Below are 21,644 nucleotides of genomic sequence, written 5' to 3'. Positions count from 1 at the left end.
TCTAAAATTCCAGGTTCTTGTTTAATTTACTTGAGTAAAATCAGTTGTTTCTATGGTGTCTAACAACCAAGCTCCTGACTCTCAGCTCCCAAAACTCCTGCAGTTGATTTGCATGGGTTTTTCTTTCTGGTGTTGGCATTTATTTGTCATATAACACTGTGTGTTTTAGCTGCTATCAGAATAATCTAGTTTTTCTCTGATCTGGTGATACAGGTTGCAGTGACTTGGTGTATGATTGGAAGTTTGCACAGAGCATTTCTTGTAGACTGGATTCTTTCTGCAGATATCTAATGTCTGCCTTTTTTCTATCAACTCATCTCCTCTGTGCAGCTTCCATCAAAACTAGACCATTTTTAGCAAAGTGTAAAGGAGAACCACTTCTGGGATGCTTCTGAAACATGACATGGCTCGTCCGGTGGAAACTTAAGCTCTGTCTGGAGTGGCCATGATTAACTCGCAGCCAGAATTTGATGCAGCCCAGTTCGATGGATTCCTGGCATCACTTTGAAAGCCAAGACAACTTTGCTTTCATCGATACAGTATCATGTGGCTAACTTTTTTGTTCTTTAGAAAGCTCCTCCATAGGCTTATTGGTACTTCTACTGACCAGAAAACTCATTTTCATATGTAAAACCAACAAAGCACAGCTTTGAATATTGACTTCATTGTGTCTTTAGAGCAAAGGGCGAGGGATGAAGGTCTGAAATAAAAGTAAAAGTGCTTTTTAGGGGATTTTTTTTTTTTCTTGTTTGGTTCAAATGGCAACAAATCTCCTTAACTTGATTGTTCTGTTGAGGTTCTTCAAGGGTCTATTCTTGGACCACTTTTATTTAAATTTTACATTAATGAGCTACCTGATTTTTTGTCAATGTGTCAACCTCATGTCATGACACCCACCATGCTGGCACCAGCCACCAGGTCTTTATGTACAGTCTCTATTAAGCAAATGAAAATGTACAATTTGCACATTTTTAAGACTACTTTGTATTTTACATGCTCTATATTTTCTACAATTCATATTTTATATTTTTCTATATGTTCTACCTTTATTTTATGTTTACACTGTAGAGAGGACAAAAGCTAAACATAATTTTGATCTGTTTGTGTATCATGTATGTACAGTCGAATTGACAATTAAGCTGACTTTGACTTGGCTGAATAATAAAATAATTTTTAAGGAGGCTGAAAATTTCTAAAAGACATCTTTAATTCTTACAGCTGCAGTGAATCAGGTTCACGATTGGCTATTTAAATTATGCCTTTTATTATATATTACAAAAAAACAAGAACAAAACTGTATGTATGATCTGCACAAATCAAGCAGAAGTTTTGTCACATTCGAATGTTTTCCTGGGAGGAGAGGAAATGGACATTGTGAATGAATTTCATTATCTTGGGGTTTTACTGGAGTCTGCATTTACTCTTTAAAGGTTTTCAAAAAAAGGTTCAATTTAATTATTTAATATACAGAACTTTTCACAAATAAGACCATTTTTGACAGTCATTTTTGACAGTTGTTCCTCTACTGGGGAAACGCATCTTAAAATAACAGAATCACTTTTCAAAGCTCTAAAAAGTTCTTGACAGAGAAACCATCAACATTTCATTATAACATCCTAGAAAAATATTGCATTGTTAGTTGTAATAACTTTATAAATCTGAAATTTGCTGGTTTCATATACAAGGTTCTCCATGGGCTTTCTCCTCCTCCTTTAAATCATTTTTTAAACAGGAACCTGGCAGTGGTACCAGGACCACCACGAGACGGGACCGTGTGGGACTGCATTTGGACAGGCTGTGCTGTCAGTAAAAAGAAGCAAATTCTGGATCAGTCTAACTCTTGTGCTAAGAAATATTCCACATATTCCGTCTTTACGACTCATCAAGGCTATGAAAATACTGCCTGTAACTGAGTACAAGAAGTAGCTGTTCTAACAGGAAGCAAACCTAGAGGAGAAAAAAACATTTTTACACATTGCTTTTTTCCCCCATCTTTTCCAACATCCATTCATATTGTCTTATTATCCATCCATCCATCCATCCATTCTCTTCCGCTTATCCGGAGTCGGGTCGCGGGGGCAGCTGCCTAAGCAGGGAAACCCAGACTTTCCTCTCCCCGGCCACATTCACCAGCTCATCCGAAGGGATCCCGAGGCGTTCCCAGGCCAGCCGAGAGATGTAGTCTGTCCAGCGTGTCCTGGGTCTGCCCCGGGGCCTCCTTCCGGTGGGACATGCCCGGAACACCTCACCAGGGAGGCGTCCAGGAGGCATCCTAACCAGATGCCCGAGCCACCTCATCTGGCTCCTCTCGATGTGGAGGAGAAGCGGCTCTACTCTGAGCCCCTCCCGGATCACCGAGCTTCTCACCCTATCTCTAAGGGAGAGCCCGGCCACCCTGCGGAGGAAACTCATTTCGGCCGCTTGTATTCGAGATCTCGTTCTTTCTGTCATTACCCACAGCTCATGACCATAGGTGAGGGTAGGAACGTAGATCGACCGGTAAATCGAGAGCTTTGCCTTTCGGCTCAGCTCTCTCTTCACCACGACAGACCGATGCAGAGCCCGCATCACTGCGGACGCCGCACCGATCCGCCTGTCGATCTCTCGCTCCATCCTTCCCTCACTCGTGAACAAGACCCCGAGATATGTAAACTCCTCCACTTGGGGCAGGACCCCATCGCAGACCCGGAGAGAGCACTCCACCCTTTTCCGGCTGAGGACCATGGTCTCGGATTTGGAGGTGCTGATTCTCATCCCAGCCGCTTCACACTCGGCTCCGAATCGCTCCAGTGCGAGCTGAAGATCACGTCCCAATGAAGCCAACAGAACCACGTCATCTGCAAAGAGCAGAGACCCAATCCTGAGGCCACCGAACCGGATCCCCTCGACACCTCGGCTGCGCCTAGAAATTCTATCCATAAAAGTTATGAACAGAATCGGTGACAAAGGACAGCCTTGGCGGAGTCCAACCCGCACTGGAAACGATTCTGATTTACTGCCGGCAATGCGGACCAAGCTCTGACACCGGTCGTACAGGGACCGGACAGCTCTTACAAGCGAGTCCGGCACTCCATACTCCCGGAGTACCCCCCACAGGAGTCCCCGGGGAACACGGTCAAATGCCTTCTCCAAATCCACAAAACACATGTAGATTGGTTGGGCAAACTCCCATGCCCCCTCGAGGACCCCAAAGAGGGTGTAGAGCTGGTCCACTGTTCCACGACCGGGACGAAAACCACACTGCTCCTCCTCAATTCGAGGTTCGACTATCCGACGGACCCTCCTCTGCAGCACCCCTGAATAGACCTTACCGGGGAGGCTGAGGAGTGTGATCCCCCTGTAGTTGGAGCACACCCTCCGGTCCCCCTTTTTGAAGAGGGGTACCACCACCCCAGTCTGCCAGTCCAGGGGGACTGCCCCCGATGTCCACGCGATGCCGCAGAGGCGTGTCAACCAAGACAGCCCTACGGAATCCAGAGCCTTAAGGAACTCTGGGCGGACCTCATCCACCCCCGGGGCCTTGCCACCAAGGAGATTTTTAACCACCTCAGCGACCTCAGCCCCAGAGATAGGCGAGCCAGCACCAGCTACCCCAGACTCTGCTTCCTCATCAGAAGACGTGTTGGTGGGATTGAGGAGGTCTTCGAAGTATTCCCTCCACCGCCTCACAACGTCTCGAGTCGAGGTCAGCAGCCCCCCATCCCCACTGTACACAGTGTTGACGGAGCACTGCTTTCCCCTCCTGAGCCGCCGGATGGTGGACCAGAATCTCCTCGAAGCCGTCCGGAAGTCATTCTCCATGGCCTCTCCAAACTCCTCCCACGCCCGAGCTTTTGCCTTAGCGACCGCCGAAGCCGCGCTCCGCTTAGCCCGCCGATACCCATCAGCTGCCTCTGGAGTCCCACAGGCCAAAAAGGCCCGATAGGACTCCTTCTTCAGCTTGACGGCATCCCTTACTGTCGGTGTCCACCAACGAGTTCGGGGGCTACCACCACGACAGGCACCGACGACCTTACGGCCACAGCTGCGGCTGGCCGCCTCGACAATAGAGGCACGGAACACAGCCCATTCAGACTCAATGTCCCCCGCCTCACCCGGGACTTGGTTGAAGCTCTGCCGGAGATGGGAGTTGAAACTCCTTCTGACAGGGGACTCTGCCAGACGTTCCCAGCAGACCCTCACAACACGCTTGGGCCTGCCAGGCCTGACCGGCATCCTCCCCCACCATCTGAGCCAACTCACCACCAGGTGGTGATCAGTTGACAGCTCCGCCCCTCTCTTCACCCGAGTGTCCAGGACATGCGGCCGCAAGTCCGACGACACGACTACAAAGTCGATCATCGAACTGCGGCCTAGAGTGTCCTGGTGCCAAGTGCACATGTGGACACTCTTATGTCTGAACAAGGTGTTCGTTATGGACAATCCATGACGAGCACAGAAGTCCAACAACAAAACACCACTCGGATTCAGATCAGGGGGGCCGTTCCTCCCAATCACGCCCCTCCAGGTCTCGCTGTCATTGCCCACGTGAGCATTGAAGTCCCCCAGCAGAACGAGGGAGTCCCCAGAAGGAGTGCTCTCCAACACCCCCCCCAAGGACTCCAAAAAGGGTGGGTACTCTGAACTGCTATTTGGTGCATAGGCACAAACAACAGTCAGGACCCGTCCCCCCACCCGAAGGCGGAGGGAGGCTACCCTTTCGTCCACCGGGGTAAACCCCAACGTACAGGCGCCAAGTTGGGGGGCAATGAGCAGGCCTACACCTGCTCGGCGCCTCTCACCGGGAGCAACTCCAGAATGGAAGAGGGTCCAGCCCCTCTCGAGGGCAGTTGTTCCAGAGCCCAAGCTATGCGTCGAGGTGAGTCCAACTATATCTAGCCGGAACCGCTCAACCTCGCGCACCAGCTCAGGCTCCTTACCCGCCAGAGAGGTGACATTCCACGTCCCTAGAGCTAGCTTTTGCAGCCGAGGATCAGACCTCCAGGGTCCCCGCCTCTGGCAGCCGCCCAGCTCACAATGCACCCGACCCCTATGGCCCCTCCCGTAGGTGGTGAGCCCACGGGAGGAGAGGCCCATGTCTCCCTTTCGGGCTGAGCCCGACCGGGCCCCATGGGCAAAGGCCCGGCCACCAGGCGCTCGCCTCCGTGCCCCACCTCCAGGCCTGGCTCCAGAGGGGGGGGCCCCGGTGACCCACGTCCGGGCAAGGGAAACCTTGGTCCTTGTTTTTTCATCATCATAAGGGTTTTGTGAGCCACACTTAGTCTGGTCCCTCCCCTAGACACCTGTTTGCCATGGGTGACCCTACCAGGGGCATACGCCCCCGACAACATAGCTGCTAGGATCGTCAGGACACACAAACTCCTCCACCACGATAAGGTGGTGGCTCATTATTATCATCTTCTAAATTAAATCAAGAACTGCAATGCAAATCCAGTTAATGTCTTGAATGGTTCAGATGTCTGTCTGATGTTGCTAGAAAGCTAACAAGCCAAACATCTAAAGTACCCAGAGATTTCACCAAAAATACACAACTGTACAGAATGTCAACACACTTGGACCAAAGCTGTGAGTAAGAAGGAGATCATTCATCTGTGACTGACTGCATTAGTGCAGATCTGACCAGCCTTTGATTTTATTTTATATAAAACATCATAAAAGCTCAGCCCGCATGATGAGAGCAGCTCTCACAATCTATGGCTGCTGTTCACAGCCTGTAGATCCTGCCAACCCGCTATCACTCCATGCCAGTCTGTATTAATCTGATGGCAGGAAGCTGGCACAGAAACAACCGTTTCCATGTTGTTTCTTCAGTACAGTTGGCAGAAACTGAAGCTGTGGGTACAGTCCCACTGGGAGTCCACCTATCGGTGATGCTCTGCACCATGGGTATGATTTTTAGAGAGACCATGTTGACACAACACATGATCTCCGCTCTTGGCAGCAGTGGGCATCTTTTTGGCAGCATGCATCAGTTCTGTACAAGTGTTGGCCTTGGCAGTGCACAGCCAGCATGCACACAGCAATGGAAGTGTGGGAAAAGCAGGGAATACATGTGCAGAGTACACAGCTGGTGGAGGGACAGTTAGAAGAAGATAAGGAAATGCAACAGGTAGGTTAAGGTAGTACCTTCAGTATTTAAAAAAAATTAAGGTAACTGATAGATGATGAGGACAGATGCAGCAAAATAGAAAATCTTCCAGCTGTATGTTAGTCTTTACGTGGAGATGGATTCCCACTGAGGGCTGCACAAGTGGTCGTTCCATGAATAGGCTGGGCAGACACACACATCTGTGTGTGTCCACATCACAAAGACACAGAGCCAAATATCAGGTTCAGCTTTCCACTGGGTCTCTTCACATCACTGGAGTCCAGATGTCACCACTGACAGCACAAAGAGAGGGAACATTAATGAGCATGTGCAGATGTCTTTCATCTCTTCACTTTTTTAGTTGCACGTTGGGATCTTTGAGGTCTAATTTAACACTCAGTGGTCAGCTTTTTTCTTCAACATTTCTGGTGAAACGGTGTTTTATTTTGCAAATATATGAATCAGAATTTTGTGTTCTTCAAGAAGTAACCAAATCTACTCATATTTCTCAGCTCTGGAGAAGTAACTGAAACCCCAACAGGGCGAGATTAAACAGATTTTTATAAGCTTGGCAACTAAGTGATTTGTAGATGAAAAATGTGAAATAAATCTAAAGTACCACAATGAAACATATTTATTAAGGTTCTGTGAAACATTTTTTTATGTATGTAGACACAAAGAAACTGAATTTAGGACATACACTCTCAGATTTTAAAATATCTACAAAGGACTGAAACATATAGTACCAGTCAAAGGTTTGGCCACTTAGCCATTAAATCTAATAGGTAAGTGTGTCCAAACTTTTGACTGGTACTGTATGTGATCGTCATCCATAAGACTGGACTTCATTTCTTGTCTGATGTAATACTTCAATTGCTTATTTTTGTTTTCAGTCTCTCTCTAGTTGGGTTTAGGCACCTAAACCACTCACTAGAAATAGGAAATAAAAACAACTTTGTTTAGGTTGAAAAACTATTTCTACTTCCTTTAAAATGAATGAGCTTCCATTATCTACCCTTATGAATCTCCTTTTGTACCATTCTATCAAGACAATGCTTCAGTAATGTTTAGGTCTGGTCTCTGGAGAGGATCCATCCCTCCATCAGACCTACTGCCACTGATTTTCAGTCCAGTTCTTGTGTCATGTGGCATACGTAAGACCCCCCCCCCCCCTTTAGAATGGCTACTTGACATCTACGTTTCCATGGAGACCATTTCTGATGAGGCTTTGGTCAACAGTAGATGGATCAGCTGAAGGTCCAGATGCATCTCTCAGGTCCCAGTTTAGGTCTTTGGTGGATTTGTTTAAAGAACATCACTTTCCGATCCTGTTCATCTGCTGTAGATGGCTTTTTAGTCCCGACTCATCTTCTTTTGTTCTCCACGTGTCCAATTTCTGATCACCAGGCTGAGACATGACAAATTTTTAGCTAACAGCTGCTAAAATACAAAAACAGATTCACCAAAAAAGTTCAAGTTCAAGCCTGGACAGAAAATGAGAGAAAAGGAGTCAACCCTGGAAAAGAATTGTTCAAGACCACTTTGAAAGACTACAGGATTACATGAGAATTGTTTTTGTGTGTGTGTGTGTGTGTTTGTTTGTTTTTTAATCAAGCCAGATTTTAACAAGGGTAGGACTCACAGATGTGAAAACTGATCTCCAACACCATCAGACTGATTGATTTCACATCTGGCTTCCTGAGCTGGCCCTACTGAAGCAGCTGCACGTCTTCAGTCCATGAAAACATCTTAAAAAGTGCAAATGAAAACTTTTAAAAAGAATATTTCATGGCTAATAACTGTGACACTAACTATGACTTGGCCTGTGTTTAATGAAGACTCAGCATCATATGTCTACAATGGGAATGAGGTCACAGTACTGACAGCAGGCAGATGCTTCACACACACCCCTACACACACACACACACACCAGACAGTGGGACATCTGGACATTGTGTGGGTGTGTTGGAGCTGACAAAGCAGTGAATTTACTGTTGTGGATGTACATGCAGCTGAATGGAAAGCTCAGTAGCAGGTGCTAGATAGTTTTCTAAAGACTCATTACTTGAGGGTAAAAAGTAGGACGTGACTTTTTGGCTTGTTTGGTTACCAAGAAACACTGTACACCCCAACCCACTAAGTAACACTGTCCGACAGGGCAGCAAGGCTAACTTTTAAAATCTGGACAGAACACATAATACAGTGTTATGACAACAGAAGTGCGTCTGGAAGTTATGTAATAGATGTGCTGTCTTGGCATCTCTGACTCAGTGGATGAGCTTTGTTAAACGGTTAAAGCTGTTTATGAGGTTTTGCTCATATTATAACACGAACTGGTGTCTTTTTGCAGTACATTGTGGCTCAGTTATTATCAGTCATTAAATTTTACAGACATTTGTAAAAGCTTCCGAAAACAGAAAAAGAAAATCCTACATATTTTTTAATATTTTTAATTATTTTCAAAGTAAGAAATGAGAAAACTTTGACATAAACTGGTCTCATTTTAAAGAAATTAAAAACAGATGTTGGACTTTAAATGATGGAATACATCAATAATAATTCAACATGACTGCCACTATCATTTAAGTGAATATCTCCTTATATTCAACTCTTTTCTCCTTGACAGGGACTTCTGTGACTTACTGAAGAATTGGTTGAGTGTAGACATTAAGATCTGGCCAGAATAAGAGCTCCCTCATTTTTGTGATAAAGCCCTTCCTGGTTCTGGGTCTGCTGGAGGTTTTTCTTCTTGTTAAGAGGGAGTTTTTCCTCTCCACTGTCACCCACTGCCCTGTACTTGCTCAGGCTCGAGAAATGAAACAAAAAGAAGATTCAGTCCCACATCTCAAAGATTCAACACAATCCACTGGTTCCCTTAGCTAGACAATTAACTTTTCTGAACTGGCGTATAAACAGTTATTATAAACTGGGCTAATGCGGATCCTTCTACTCTACAGTCATTTATCTGGCACTTAAGTGGCATTAAGGGTCTTGTCTAAGGACCCAAATGGAAGGTGTTAATATTCGTTACCTGTGGGGTTCAAACTTGGGTCTTCCACATGGGAAGTGGAGGCCCTGCAACCTGAGCTATCCAGCCACAGGATCATATACACTTCCATGCAAAAATACACACAGTTGAGATTAGTCTCCTTTGGAGAGTGGCTGGTTTCAGTCTTGGAGGTTTATGGTGAGGAGCTTGAGCATCTGAGAGGGAGAAATGGGAGTAGATCCAATGCTTTACTGCATTAAAAGGAGTCAGCTGAGATGGCTGGTGCAGCTGAAAAAAACACTACCTGGTACCCTCTGATTAGAAGTTTTTAAAGAAATTGCTAATTGAATTCTTGGCTCTAACTGAATGTCATGTTTTGGAATGTGGCTGTCACAGAGCAGAAGTGATGGATCATAAAATGGGAAAATGTTGGCTGAGGAGATGGGGTGAAATCACTGCGATTTGATTCCCTGCCACCATTCACAGCTGTCTCCCTCAGTTCCCTCAAACACTTCCTCTCAGATTGATGTAGTCAAATTAAAAAGGTTTTCTTGGGAATATTAATCAGGACAAGGGTGTAGGTTTGTGTAATTTCTTACTTGTTGATGTTACAGATGAGAGAATCATGCAGATGTAAATTAACCAGATAATAGTGGTGAATCACACTGGACATATTGGTGGCCTGTGAACCATTTTGCAGACAGACTCTGAGTCAGTGTTTATGGTTCATCAGGATAAAGCGAGCATGACCCTATATTTCCAGCTGATGAGTCAGTGGACTCTTGCACATATGACGGATGTGGTAACCCCAGGAGGAAACGCAGTGACTGCATTCCACATTTGTCAACGAGCTTAGCAAGCATTATTCATACAGTGACAAAATTAGCATTGTAGATATGGAAACAGAAATTTGGTAAACTTGGAAGCATTAGAGAAAACACAGAGACACACCAGTTCAGGCTGTCTGGCTCCCATCTGTTCCTCCATTTCCTGCGATTTTCCATCTGTTTTCTGGCATATTATCCATAATATACTGAACAATAACTTTATTTCAAACAGTTATCTTCACATTTATTGACATTCGAGTTGTAAGATGCCGTTTCAAATGGTGAAGTTTAAACCCTGTTAATGTGTGTTTAGGCACAAATGTTTGATAAATAACATTTTTATCTGTGTGATTGAACAGAAAGTTATTGTGGATGAGAACTTTGTCCTGAACAGGAATAATATTCAACTTGTTTATCCACAAAGACTGTGATGGACACACTCTGCAGCTAACATGGCTTTCATGTGTGTGTGTTGCAGATGGGGCGGTACAGAGTCTGTTTAATGGAAGCCATGATGTTAACCAAGTAGTTATTAATCCCTATACCTAACTAGGCATTAAGTCAATGCAAAAGTGAGATCTAAAGTGAAATAAAGTCGAGAAAGTTCTTGGTAAAACCAGAGATGAGTTTAGTTTTTTTTTGAATGATGCTTGTGTCTGTAAATCCAGCCTGCCTTTTTGAGACTAGTTGCCAAAGATAAATGATTTATTTTCACATTTATTGATTTATGTTTACTGTATTTATTTATTTTTATTATAGAATTGTTTCTTAATATATTTTTAAATAATGACATTTATTATTTTTCATGAAATTTTTCTTTATTTATTTCCCCTTTTTGTCTATTTTTACATTTGTGCACATGATGATACTATTGATTCTAGGAATGTGAACGCCACTCAACAAAAAGCCCCAAGAGAGAGAGACACACACACACAAAAACACACACAGACACAAAAAAACAAAACAAAAAAACTAACAAACAAACAAACAAAAAAACTAACAAAAAGTAGCGAAACCATCAAAATTTACCAGACAAATTTAGAATAAAAACCTTGTTTTACCACAACTACCTGTGCACACACAGGTTTCCAATAAGATGTTGCTGATTTATAACAGTATGAACAGCCAGATCTACTAAAGTAAGTAATTTTAGGGTAAATAAGCTTAAACAGAATCATTACGGAAACACTTCCACCACAGATAGAGTGGCATGAAAAGAAAACTCACTAATGTCCAACTAAACGACTGAAGTATCGCTTAGTCTCAGTGGACGTCATCGTTTCATGTAATTTGCCTCCTCTTTATTCCTGAGAGGCCCCAACGTCTGACACAATGACCCTTCTCTGCTTTCAGCAGACCTTTCTGTGGTGCTAACAGGGAGTTTCAGCAGGAGAAAGAGAGCCGGCACAGTTCAGGGATATACATGTACTCTTTCTATCAGCGGGTGCAGAGAAATAACAGTAATGATCAGTTTCCATAAACCAGAAGACATCAGACAATAGTCTGGGATACTGGAAGTATGGGTGTGGCTAATGTTTAGTTCAAAAACTGAGCCAGTGAGAGCTAACCTGAGCTCCACATACACGGGTCCATGAGCTGATAAATACCTCAGTCACATTTTCTGACCCCCTCAAGTAGCCTGACTTGAATATGCTGTTGCAATCTTCTGTATTTTAATAGAAAGAGGAACATTTGCTGTGAGCCTTTGCAAAGTTTGATTTATTCTGTTCTGGTCCATTTGGTTTATTCTTGGTGGACAAATAACATTTCTGGGGTTTGATTGTGGCCCAGATTTGCCAAAGAGGATCGTAATGATCAGACCATCATTCCATAAATTATTAGAGCCCAATATGATCTCCCTGTGTGGGCCAGATTTGAGCCAGAATTGAAATGAACTGCAGCACACATTAGGGCAATTTCTGATTTATTTAAATGCCTGTTGACGCGTGATCTCATATTAGCTGTTTTTTTGTATATTTACCATTTATTACCATGTGATATATCAAAATTATTGTAGTGTATTATTGTATTATTATTGTATCCACCAGGGTGCAGAAGACAATATCAGACTGTGTACAACAGGGTTTGAGCCCCATTTTTACCATAAAGTGATGTAAAAGGTCTCAGAAACTGTATGTATCAAATATGATATATATGGCATTAAATGGTTAATTTGGTCAAAAAGCTTCTGCGAACTTCTGGTGAACATGTTTTGGTGTCAAATGACTCATTGTGAACTTATAGTGCTAACTCAATCTGTAGGACAGGGTTAACACCAAACCTACAGTTTTGCTTGTTGCATGGACCCTGGCAGTAGTATTTTATTTATTTTTTTTTAACCTGTCCTGTCCAGCATCATAGCAGCAAAATGATAATCTGGTTGCTGTATCGTGTTGAACAAATTTGCTCTGCCAAGGGGAGGCCTATGGCTCCTCTTGATAATCTGATTCATTTATTTATTTATTTACTTTGAATCATGGAATCTATGTAATCTTGCTGGACCTGACCGGAGGGGACAGAAAAAGAAGGAAAATAGCAAAAAGAAGCAAAAGGGAAAGAAGAAAGAGGAGACAAAAACACCAGAGACAGAAGGCAACGACCCTTCAATCCACACCATCACCAGACAACAAACTGTTACACCCACACACAGACACACCAAAAAATTTCCTACAGCTTTTCCTGAAAAACAGAGCTGCTAGTCATTAAGAGCTCTTAAATAATAACCAAATCAAAAAGACATATAACAAAAGAAGCACAACAACAACCAGATACTGACTCACAGGAAAAGAATAAGAGAAATAATCTCTTAGTGTATAAACCCACTGGACAACTCATTGACAGTCAACATGCAGAGGATGAGGAATGAGGAGTGATCAGTGATGAGGAGTGGTGAGTGAGATCATGTAAATGCAACCTCGCTTCTATGGAAGCTAGAGGCAGACCAGGGCAGCCCAGAGACCCTGGCCCTGAGCAGCAGCCCCGGAGCACCAACCAAAGCCACCCCACCCCGAAGACGACTCCAGCCCCACCAGATGTTGCACAAGGGAAAATATACTTAAAGACCAAATTATTGTTGCACATTTGATTTATTTTAAATAAAATAATAAAACTATTTAAAATTGCTCATCGTGGCCTGTTGATGTTCAAAAACAGAAATAACTAGTTTTAATTTGGCTCTGGTTTGAATTATTTTAGCTAAAAAAGTCAAGGAAGACTCAAAATTTAGGATTAAAGAGACAAACTTGTATATTTGATGGCTCTATTATCTTTTACAATCCAGGTTTGCCGTGCACTGTGACTTTTTCTCTAAAAGAAATCAAACGATGAAAAGAGTCCAGACAGTAATTTAAAAAAAGGACCACATGAAGAAATAAGCTTTAGAGATTGAACACTACATTACACAAAGTATGCAGATATCTCAGTGTCATGAGCAAACTAAACACTGTACAAATTATTGAGGAAATTGTGGAAATAACAGTAATAAAATGGCTTTTCTCGATTGCCAAAGTTCTAAAAGTAAAAACCTTATAAACTGAGCATGTCAGCAGACAAGGGTCATCAGTAATTAAAACAGTTGCTTACTTCTCTAGTCCCTCCTCCTGCTTTCACTACTCCTCCCATCCATCTCTTTTATCTCACTTACCCTCCTCAAACTGAAACCTCCTCCTCTTCTCCACCCTCCTCCTTTATCTGTGCATGTCTCCTTTTCCCTGCTACTGTACACTTGTCCCCATCTGTTTTTTTGTACTCTCAGTCTCTCCTATCAACTCCTGCCTTTCACCACTAAAACCACTTGGCTTCTGGCATTTAAGGGTGGGTTGACTTAACTTCTCCATCTAAATCCCCATACCTCTGTCAGGCTTTCTGTTCTTCCTCTTGGTCCAGGTTAGATAAGTGGGTCAGGGTATAGCTTTAGGCTAACAGGAGTACCCTTTCATTAAAACTAAGTGTACACGTGACCAGAGTTTTGCACTTAGGTGGAAAATCTCTTTTCTCACCTGACACATAAAAAAGTCTTTTGGAGCAGAAAATGTGTTAATTCAGCTATTTTTTGTTTTTGTTTTTATTAAGTTTAGCCACTACTATTTATTTTTATATAAATAGGTGTAAAATTTGGTGAAACACGTGCAAATATGTACAGTATATGATACAAAACAGTGTTAAACTCTGTGTAGCTTTGAAAGTGATTATTTGATCCGAACAGCTTTCTTCTTTATCACAGTCTGAACCTTCTGAGACAAGTTTTCTATAATTTTTCTCAAAGTAGTCTTCAGGAATAGTTTTCTGGGCTTCTTCAAGGACTTTCCAAAGCTTCTCATAGATGTTTCTGCCTTATGTTCACTTTTCTGTCCAGATGATCCCACACTGCTTCAATAATGTTGAGGTCCAGGTTCTGGGGGGTATCCATCCTCCATCAGACCTGTTGTCATGTGGTATACCTCAGCCATTTCTTCCTATTTCTTTCCTTAACAATGGCTTCTTGACAGCCACATTTCCATGGAGACCATTTCCAGTAGATGGATCAGCTGAAGGTCCAGATGCATCTCTCAGGTCCTTCAGGACAATGCTGTAAATCAGGGGTGCCCAGCTCTGGTCCTCAAAGGCCACAATCCTGCAGGTTTTTGATGTGTCCCTGCTCCAAAACCACCTGACTCAAATTGATGAGTCACTGTGCAAAACTTAATAGGCTGTTGGATCTATTTAATTTGAGTCAGGTGTGTTGAAGCAGGAAACACTGGAAAATCTGCAGGACAGCGGCCCTTGAGGACCGACTTTGGGCACCCCTGCTGTAGATAATTTTTTAGTCATGACTCTTCTTTTGTCCTCCACTGCTTACCATACTGAGATATGCCAAGTTTTCAGCTAACAGCTCTTTGGGAATCATCTTACTGCTAAAATCTTATTTTCTATCTGTTAAACTGTCTTATCTTTGCTGTTTTCAGGAGATGAAAACAAAAACATAGGTTCAAGTGAGGTGACAGTGACAAGCTGCTAGTAACAGAAAGCATAAAGATCATTTTAAAACTGGTTCTTTGCTAATTTGTCTGTTATATGTCGACACAACGTTGGTTCATCCCTTGAGTTAGGAGCCTTTTTATGCTTGAATGGTTCATAGGTCAAAGTTATGTGGAAAAACCACCTTAAAATCAATCAGGCAGAAGGACTGTACTAAAATAGATAAAAAGAAGCCAATATCAAATGAAAAACAAAGATAGCAGAGAGCCTGAAAGGACTACTGCTCAAGACAGACTTCAGGAAAGTTTGGCAGCTAAGGAGTAAAATATAAAGAAGTGAGGGTTTTCTCATTTTTGTAAAGTTTCAAACTTAAAGGGCTGTACATGGTTAACTGTGAGTGGCAGGATGATTGGTACAGAAGAGTAGAGAAGTTGATATATGGCCAGACTTGATGAGGAAACAATGAGCAGATGTGCAGAGGGAGCTTCCACGCCCACGAGAAAGTCAGGCATACACACACACAAACAAAGGAGGCAGGCAGGGAAAACTGTGCCATAGGGAAGAAAAAACTGAGGGCATGTTGAGAGTCATGACACTTAGACTATTTGTTACATCGAGTTTTGAATGGTAGCCATAATTTCAACAGAAAGGTGAGCGGTTTCTGCAAAGCACTTGTGTCAACACTTTACCTGGAGTTACCTCTTTAACAGCCACCTCAGGGCAAAGTCTTCCATTTATACAAGACTGCAAACGCTAAAGGAGTGTGTTCATTCCTCAGAAGGAACTGATCTGCATGTCTTTATGCATGCATACATGTGAAGTGAATAAGTAAAAAATTTAGCTTTCCTTCTCTGCAGGCTCTTTCTTGTGTTAAAAAAGTTAATCTAACTTACTTTCTCTGTATGTGTCGGGGCATGACTCAGTCTTTCACACCGTCAATAAATCACACATGAAATGAGGTATGCAGTTGCTAGGATTTGTCTTTGTGTCTAATACAGTTTCTTTTTCAAATCCCCACTTGATCAGCTGGATCTTGTGGGTAGAAAGTTTCCAAATTATTGTCAAATCAAAATATTTCATTGCCGCTCTTGTAGAAGCAGAGATTTCGATCATCCTGTCCTCACTCACAGTACAAACAGTCTGACACAGCTGAAGACGAGACCTTAACAAGACGCTGCATGCTTCAGCCTCCCTGAACTTTGCTGTGCATCTGTCATGAGTGGTAAAATAAATAGTTAATAGAGTGTAAAAATTTAAATCTACACTCTGTACCAAAGAAACTGCATCATATAATGAAAATGCATTTTTGTTGTGTTATTTTGTACATAGTTTATTAGTCAGAGGTTAGAGAAAGTTTCAGGGCCTTCATCCTGCAGGCGAAGGTTGAGGTCTTAAATAAAATGTTCTATTTAGTTTAGTAGTTTGCTTTGGGCTCATTATTTGTTTAGAAAATGATCACAGTTTAACTAAAAATGAAAAATTTCACATATATGTATTCACAAAGCCTTGGTATGGGATGAGTTGGGAGGTTGTTCAAGCCAGCCACTGTTTTCCAATGGCTGACAGTGTGTTGCCCTCAGTGCTCTAAGGGACACAATGAATACAACTCCTTGTTTTCTTGTGACACCACATCTGCCTTATTAGCTCTGCATAACAAAAAGTAGTGGTCAACTTTTTAAATTATGATCATGGTTATTTAAGGCTTAAGTAACCTCAATCTGTTTCATGAGAAACCCGTCTTCAGGGTTTCTCATGAAGTCACAAAAAAATGAAAAGCAAGCCAAAAATTTTACAAAAATCATTTCATTGGGATCAAAAGGAGCTGAAAGCATGCCAGGGTTTGAAGATCGCTCAGTTTTGATATGTTGTGGGTAAATTAAAACTCATGGGGCCATAAACGCCAAACCTGCCACTTCGTTTTACTCTGTAAGATTGCAGTTTCTAAGCAAGAAGCTAACAACAACATTTGAGCTGAACTAATTTTAACTAGGGTCAAGATTTCTGCTTCATTCACAAAGATGTCCTCACAGTCTTTGTGGCATCTAGGGTATGGACTCGCATCTAAGCTTTCAAAATACTCAAGCATTGTCCACCATCACCCTCACTCAACAAATTAGACACTTTGGTTTTGTTTTATTACTACTGCATTCGATGCAGGTACATGAGCCTGCAAAAGTCACATGACTGAATACAAGCAACACTAAAGTTATATGAAGTAACAAAAATCTCATTCCAGAGAGGAAACCTGTGAGCTATAACAGCATGAAGGAATGATCATTGTACTTTATAGACTGTGTTAGACCACAGTTTCTAATATGAATGACTTTCTTAGAAAATGAAATGTAGGAGGTTTGACTGAACCTCAGATGTTACCCCACACAGCTGGACTGAAATGCATTTTTTGGTTTGTACATCTCCTTGACTGTGAAGTACATATGGTGTAAATTTTGTCATCCTCACCAGCCTGCAGGGATCCATCAGATCTCTCTGCTGCCCAAATATTTTCAATATGTGTAAATATTTGCAGGCTATAAAAATGAAGAACAGAAAAATAAGAGGAGAGTTTGCAGGCCAAGCTGAGTTATTCACCCCTGTAGACTGATTACATGTCCATAGAAGGGAGGTGTCGGCACAGCTGACCCAGAGTCTTGATTCCCTTTAACCATAAGCTGTCAGTTGTCTTACAGATGGTAAAATCAAAATGTTATGTCTCTTTTTGCCTAGATGTTATTGTCAGTTGTAGATCCTCTTTGAGAGTGAGTGGGTTAATAACTCACTCCAAATTAATACCTAGCACAAAAAGAGTCTTAATGACAATGGGACACATTTCAATAAGAAAATACAGTAAATATTGACACTGAGATTTAGATTTCTCTGCTTGCTTAAATTTGTTTTGGCTTCTTAAAAATGCCTTTGCAGTTTTTCTCAGTGACGTGCCCCCTATCGACAGCTAATTCAACATCCATCTTGAATCCTACCTGTACTGTGATCTATTTCCAGCTAGTTAAAGACAGTCTTAGCTTGACTCCTGTCTTCTCTCTTGCCCTATCCTTTCTCTCTTTCTTTTCCTCTTTTTCTCTAATAATGTCTTCTTGTGTTTCTTTGCTGAAGCAGCCATTGTGCACATTCCAAACAGTTGTTGTGTTTATATTCTCTTGCTAGCGTGTGACGGGGCGCGTACAGCAAAACTCAGCTGCAACGTCACGCAGCGTTCCAGAAGAAAAAGTTGCTTAGTGTGGTTTTTCCGTCTCAGGGTGCTTGGAGTCCGGAGCGCAGAGTTTTAAGGTTGGAAAGTTACGTAGTGGATCTTTAACAAGTTTCAAATCTCATCAGATTGCAGAATTCACTGTTTGTTATCACTGTTTTATTTTTTCTCCAGACTTATACTCTGCTACATGCAGAGATGGCCACATCTTTCTGTTCCACAAAACATTTCACAACTTATTAATGGCAGCAGCACGTAAACCTGCAGTAAAATTGGTCCACGGCATCACCGAGGCAACAAACTGAAGATTTGATTCTGTCAGTTGGCAGAGAAGGAAATTGTGCTCATTCAGGGAGGCATTTCCTGACTGTTGAGGTAATTAGGCCCCATCAGGACCCAGGCACACAAGAATAACCAAATCTAACAGTGGCCACACTAATTACACACCATTAGTGCTCTCAAGCTTTGAAGATTTGCAAGTTGCCTAAATTTATTCTGCGTAGGAGTGAACAGGAAAACTCTTAGTCTGAGTCAGATGTTTTGTTTTTGTTTTATCCTCCAGCCCATTAGGCTGCAGATTGTCACCAACTATTATTAGATAAAAATAAATCTACAGTAGCAGTTGTTTGTGTAATTATATCTAGGGAGGGAAGTGAGGAGGTGACAGAGCAGGAGAGAAAATCTCTTTCCTGATTGTTCCAAAACAGCCCTGGCCTTTGGTTGACTTCCCGGGTCTCATTGGAGTAAAGGTCAGAAAAGAGTGATAGTTCTGTACCGTCACTGTACAGAAGTAGAATCCTGTGAAGGATTGTTTTGAAGGTACTGGGTGAACTGCATGATGTTTTTCTGTGATACAAGAAAGTGGAAGATTTGGCCTTTGTGGCTCCACAAATCCCCCTCTAACCTATCACGATTTCTGGTATCATTCATCTTCATTATGGTCATTATTGCGTCTCTTCTCAGGGCTGTTGTTGGGGATAAAAGCCGGCTTAGGCAGTGTCTGCGGACACTACAGTTCTGAGGTCAACGGCTCCACCCTTGTTTTGTGCTGGTGAGTAGACGGCAGTATGACACATAAACACAATTAAAATGACACAGCAAAGACACTTAGCCAGAGGGGCCTTTGCTGCTGTGGGGCTGTAATACAGAGGGGGACATTTATCTCCATAGGTCTGAAGGAGTAGGATCATCACATATTATGTTTGACATGCACTGGAATGCAGCTACAGAATAAATTGAAAAAGAAGACAAAGATGGGGATGGTTTAAGGCTTTGCCAGGCCAGACTGGGTTTGACGTGGTGGTGTGAGAGAAGGAAGTGGGGAGGAAAGACGGAGAGAATGGAAGAGGGAGGAGAGGAATCTGCAAAACAAATCACAAAACAGTCCAAAACACTATCGAAACACACAGGAAGCAGAAAAAGCTGCAGAAACACACACAACAAGAAAAAAAAGTTTCTGATGTCAGTCACAACATGTCGCTATGGCAACAAGCCATGTGACCGATCCACAGGAGTGCACAGTCAGGAAATGCATAACATCTTCACACGTGACTGTGAGCTGTCCTGTGGAAAACACCACACATCTGTGTGCACAGTGTGACCCGAAACCAACCCAACATTGGGGCTGATTACCACGCTCTCCTAAATAAAATAAAACAAAATAAAAAATGACTGTTTTGTCATTTCAAGTTAACCTGCTAAAATGGTTAGACTTATAATACAAGTACAAGGCAGGATTTCCATCCTCTCACAGTATAGTGTGAAGTCTTTACTTCGCCTCTTTATAAGACTCCTATGAAGTAGCTGTTGTGAAAAATAAGGGTCCTGAAGCAGTAACCAGCAATACTGCAGAGACCCCCTATTCATCATAGACGTTCTTGCTCATTTAAGAATAAATGAAGAAAAAGATCTAACTGATTCATGATCCCAATGCATTATATACTGATTTTTGTCCATTTTATTTAATTTTTTCCTGAAACTTTCAGTCTCACACTGTCCTGTGAAACAGTCATACTCATTCTTAGTTTTAAACTAAGAGTCCTTAAAAAGAGGTTGTTCTGTTGGAGTCAACACATGACAGTCAGTACAAAGACCCGAGTTTCTCTCTGTCCTAAATTCACTTTACTTTTCAGTTTTGGTTTGTGTGGTAACGTATGTGTTCATCTCCCTTGAAGAAGGTGGCATTGTGATTAATATGGCTGTGAGCCATTTTTGGAAGTAGAATGCAGCCGAGAAATGAGTCGGTTATTCATATTCTGTCTTAAAGTCTGAATGTGTCCAGTTCTCAGATAACTGTTGTCTAAATGTTGTTCAATGTCCTAGAAGTGGGGAAAAAAGGTTTGGGTGGATACAGAACTACAGCATCTTTTCTCCTTGATCATTGATAACTGGTGATAACAGGTTAATGGTGACGTACAGAAGATACATTACGGTGTTCAGCCACAGTATTTGGATATATAAAAATATATCAAGCTTCAGCAGCAGAATTATTTTAAAAGATCTTTTGTGCTTATGAATTATAAAATCACATTCCATGCAGGCATTTACGGACATCTGAATGCATGCGCACAAACAACTAACATATGATCCAGACTTTTCCATCTGGCTTTAGTCTCTAATACTTGCTGAACTTAACAGCTGCTAAGAAACTCAGACTTAGACTATAAGGAAATAAAGTTTCAAATACTGATCAGCACAAACTGGAAAATCCTCCATGTTATATTAATGTATAAAGAAAACTGTCCTGACTTGATCTGACTGATTAGAAAGAGGAAGAAAAGGCAAAGCTATTGTAAAAAGATAACATGAACAGTGCAAAAGAGGTCACAGAATCTTCTGTACTTGTGTTGCCACAACAGCACGTCCTCTCCGTACGACTCTAGACAAACCTTGTTAGAAGGGAAGCTCCTGTACATGCCTCATAAATCACCATTGGAGCAAACTGATTGATTGAGATAACACCAAATGTTTCAAAAACAGAAAATATCAATAAAAAAAGTCCCCAGTACAGGCAGCTAAAGCACAGCATATAAACTGTTTACTAGTCGTCAAGGACGACATCATTTTCATATCTGCTCTGAGAGCTGACCACAGCTGCTTGTGCCATAACCACATCCTCTGCATGACGTAAGACTCATCGCAGGACTGTATGAAAGCTCCAACTATCTGAATGGGAAGCATTAGTAATGGAGCCTTCACAGCCTCCAATGTCTGACTTAATAATGATGTGTGTGTAATATAAGACCTTTCTGGTCATGGACAAGCTGGTTTAAACCATTTTTTCCCCTGCATTTGAAAAAGAAAGACTTGTAAAATAGAAGAAACAAATAATTTAGCTTGACTTTAATGGGGGTAAATCTGGAGAGCCAAAGTCTGTGTTAGTGATTCAAAGAAATCTAGAGCTACTAATACAAAATAAAACAGTTTTCCGCTCTTGTGTCTGAGTTTTTATACATGTTCATACAAACCACTGCTATCTGGTTTTGCTGTTATCGTCACATATGTCTGACTTTGGCCTGACCGGGCTTACCTGAGTTATTCAACAACTAAACCCAGATGAGAAAAGGATTTTTCTATTGA

This window comes from Melanotaenia boesemani, chromosome 12 (assembly GCF_017639745.1).
Source record: "Melanotaenia boesemani isolate fMelBoe1 chromosome 12, fMelBoe1.pri, whole genome shotgun sequence".
Taxonomy (NCBI): Eukaryota; Metazoa; Chordata; class Actinopteri; order Atheriniformes; family Melanotaeniidae; genus Melanotaenia; species Melanotaenia boesemani.
This window is presented reverse-complemented; position numbering follows the sequence as displayed.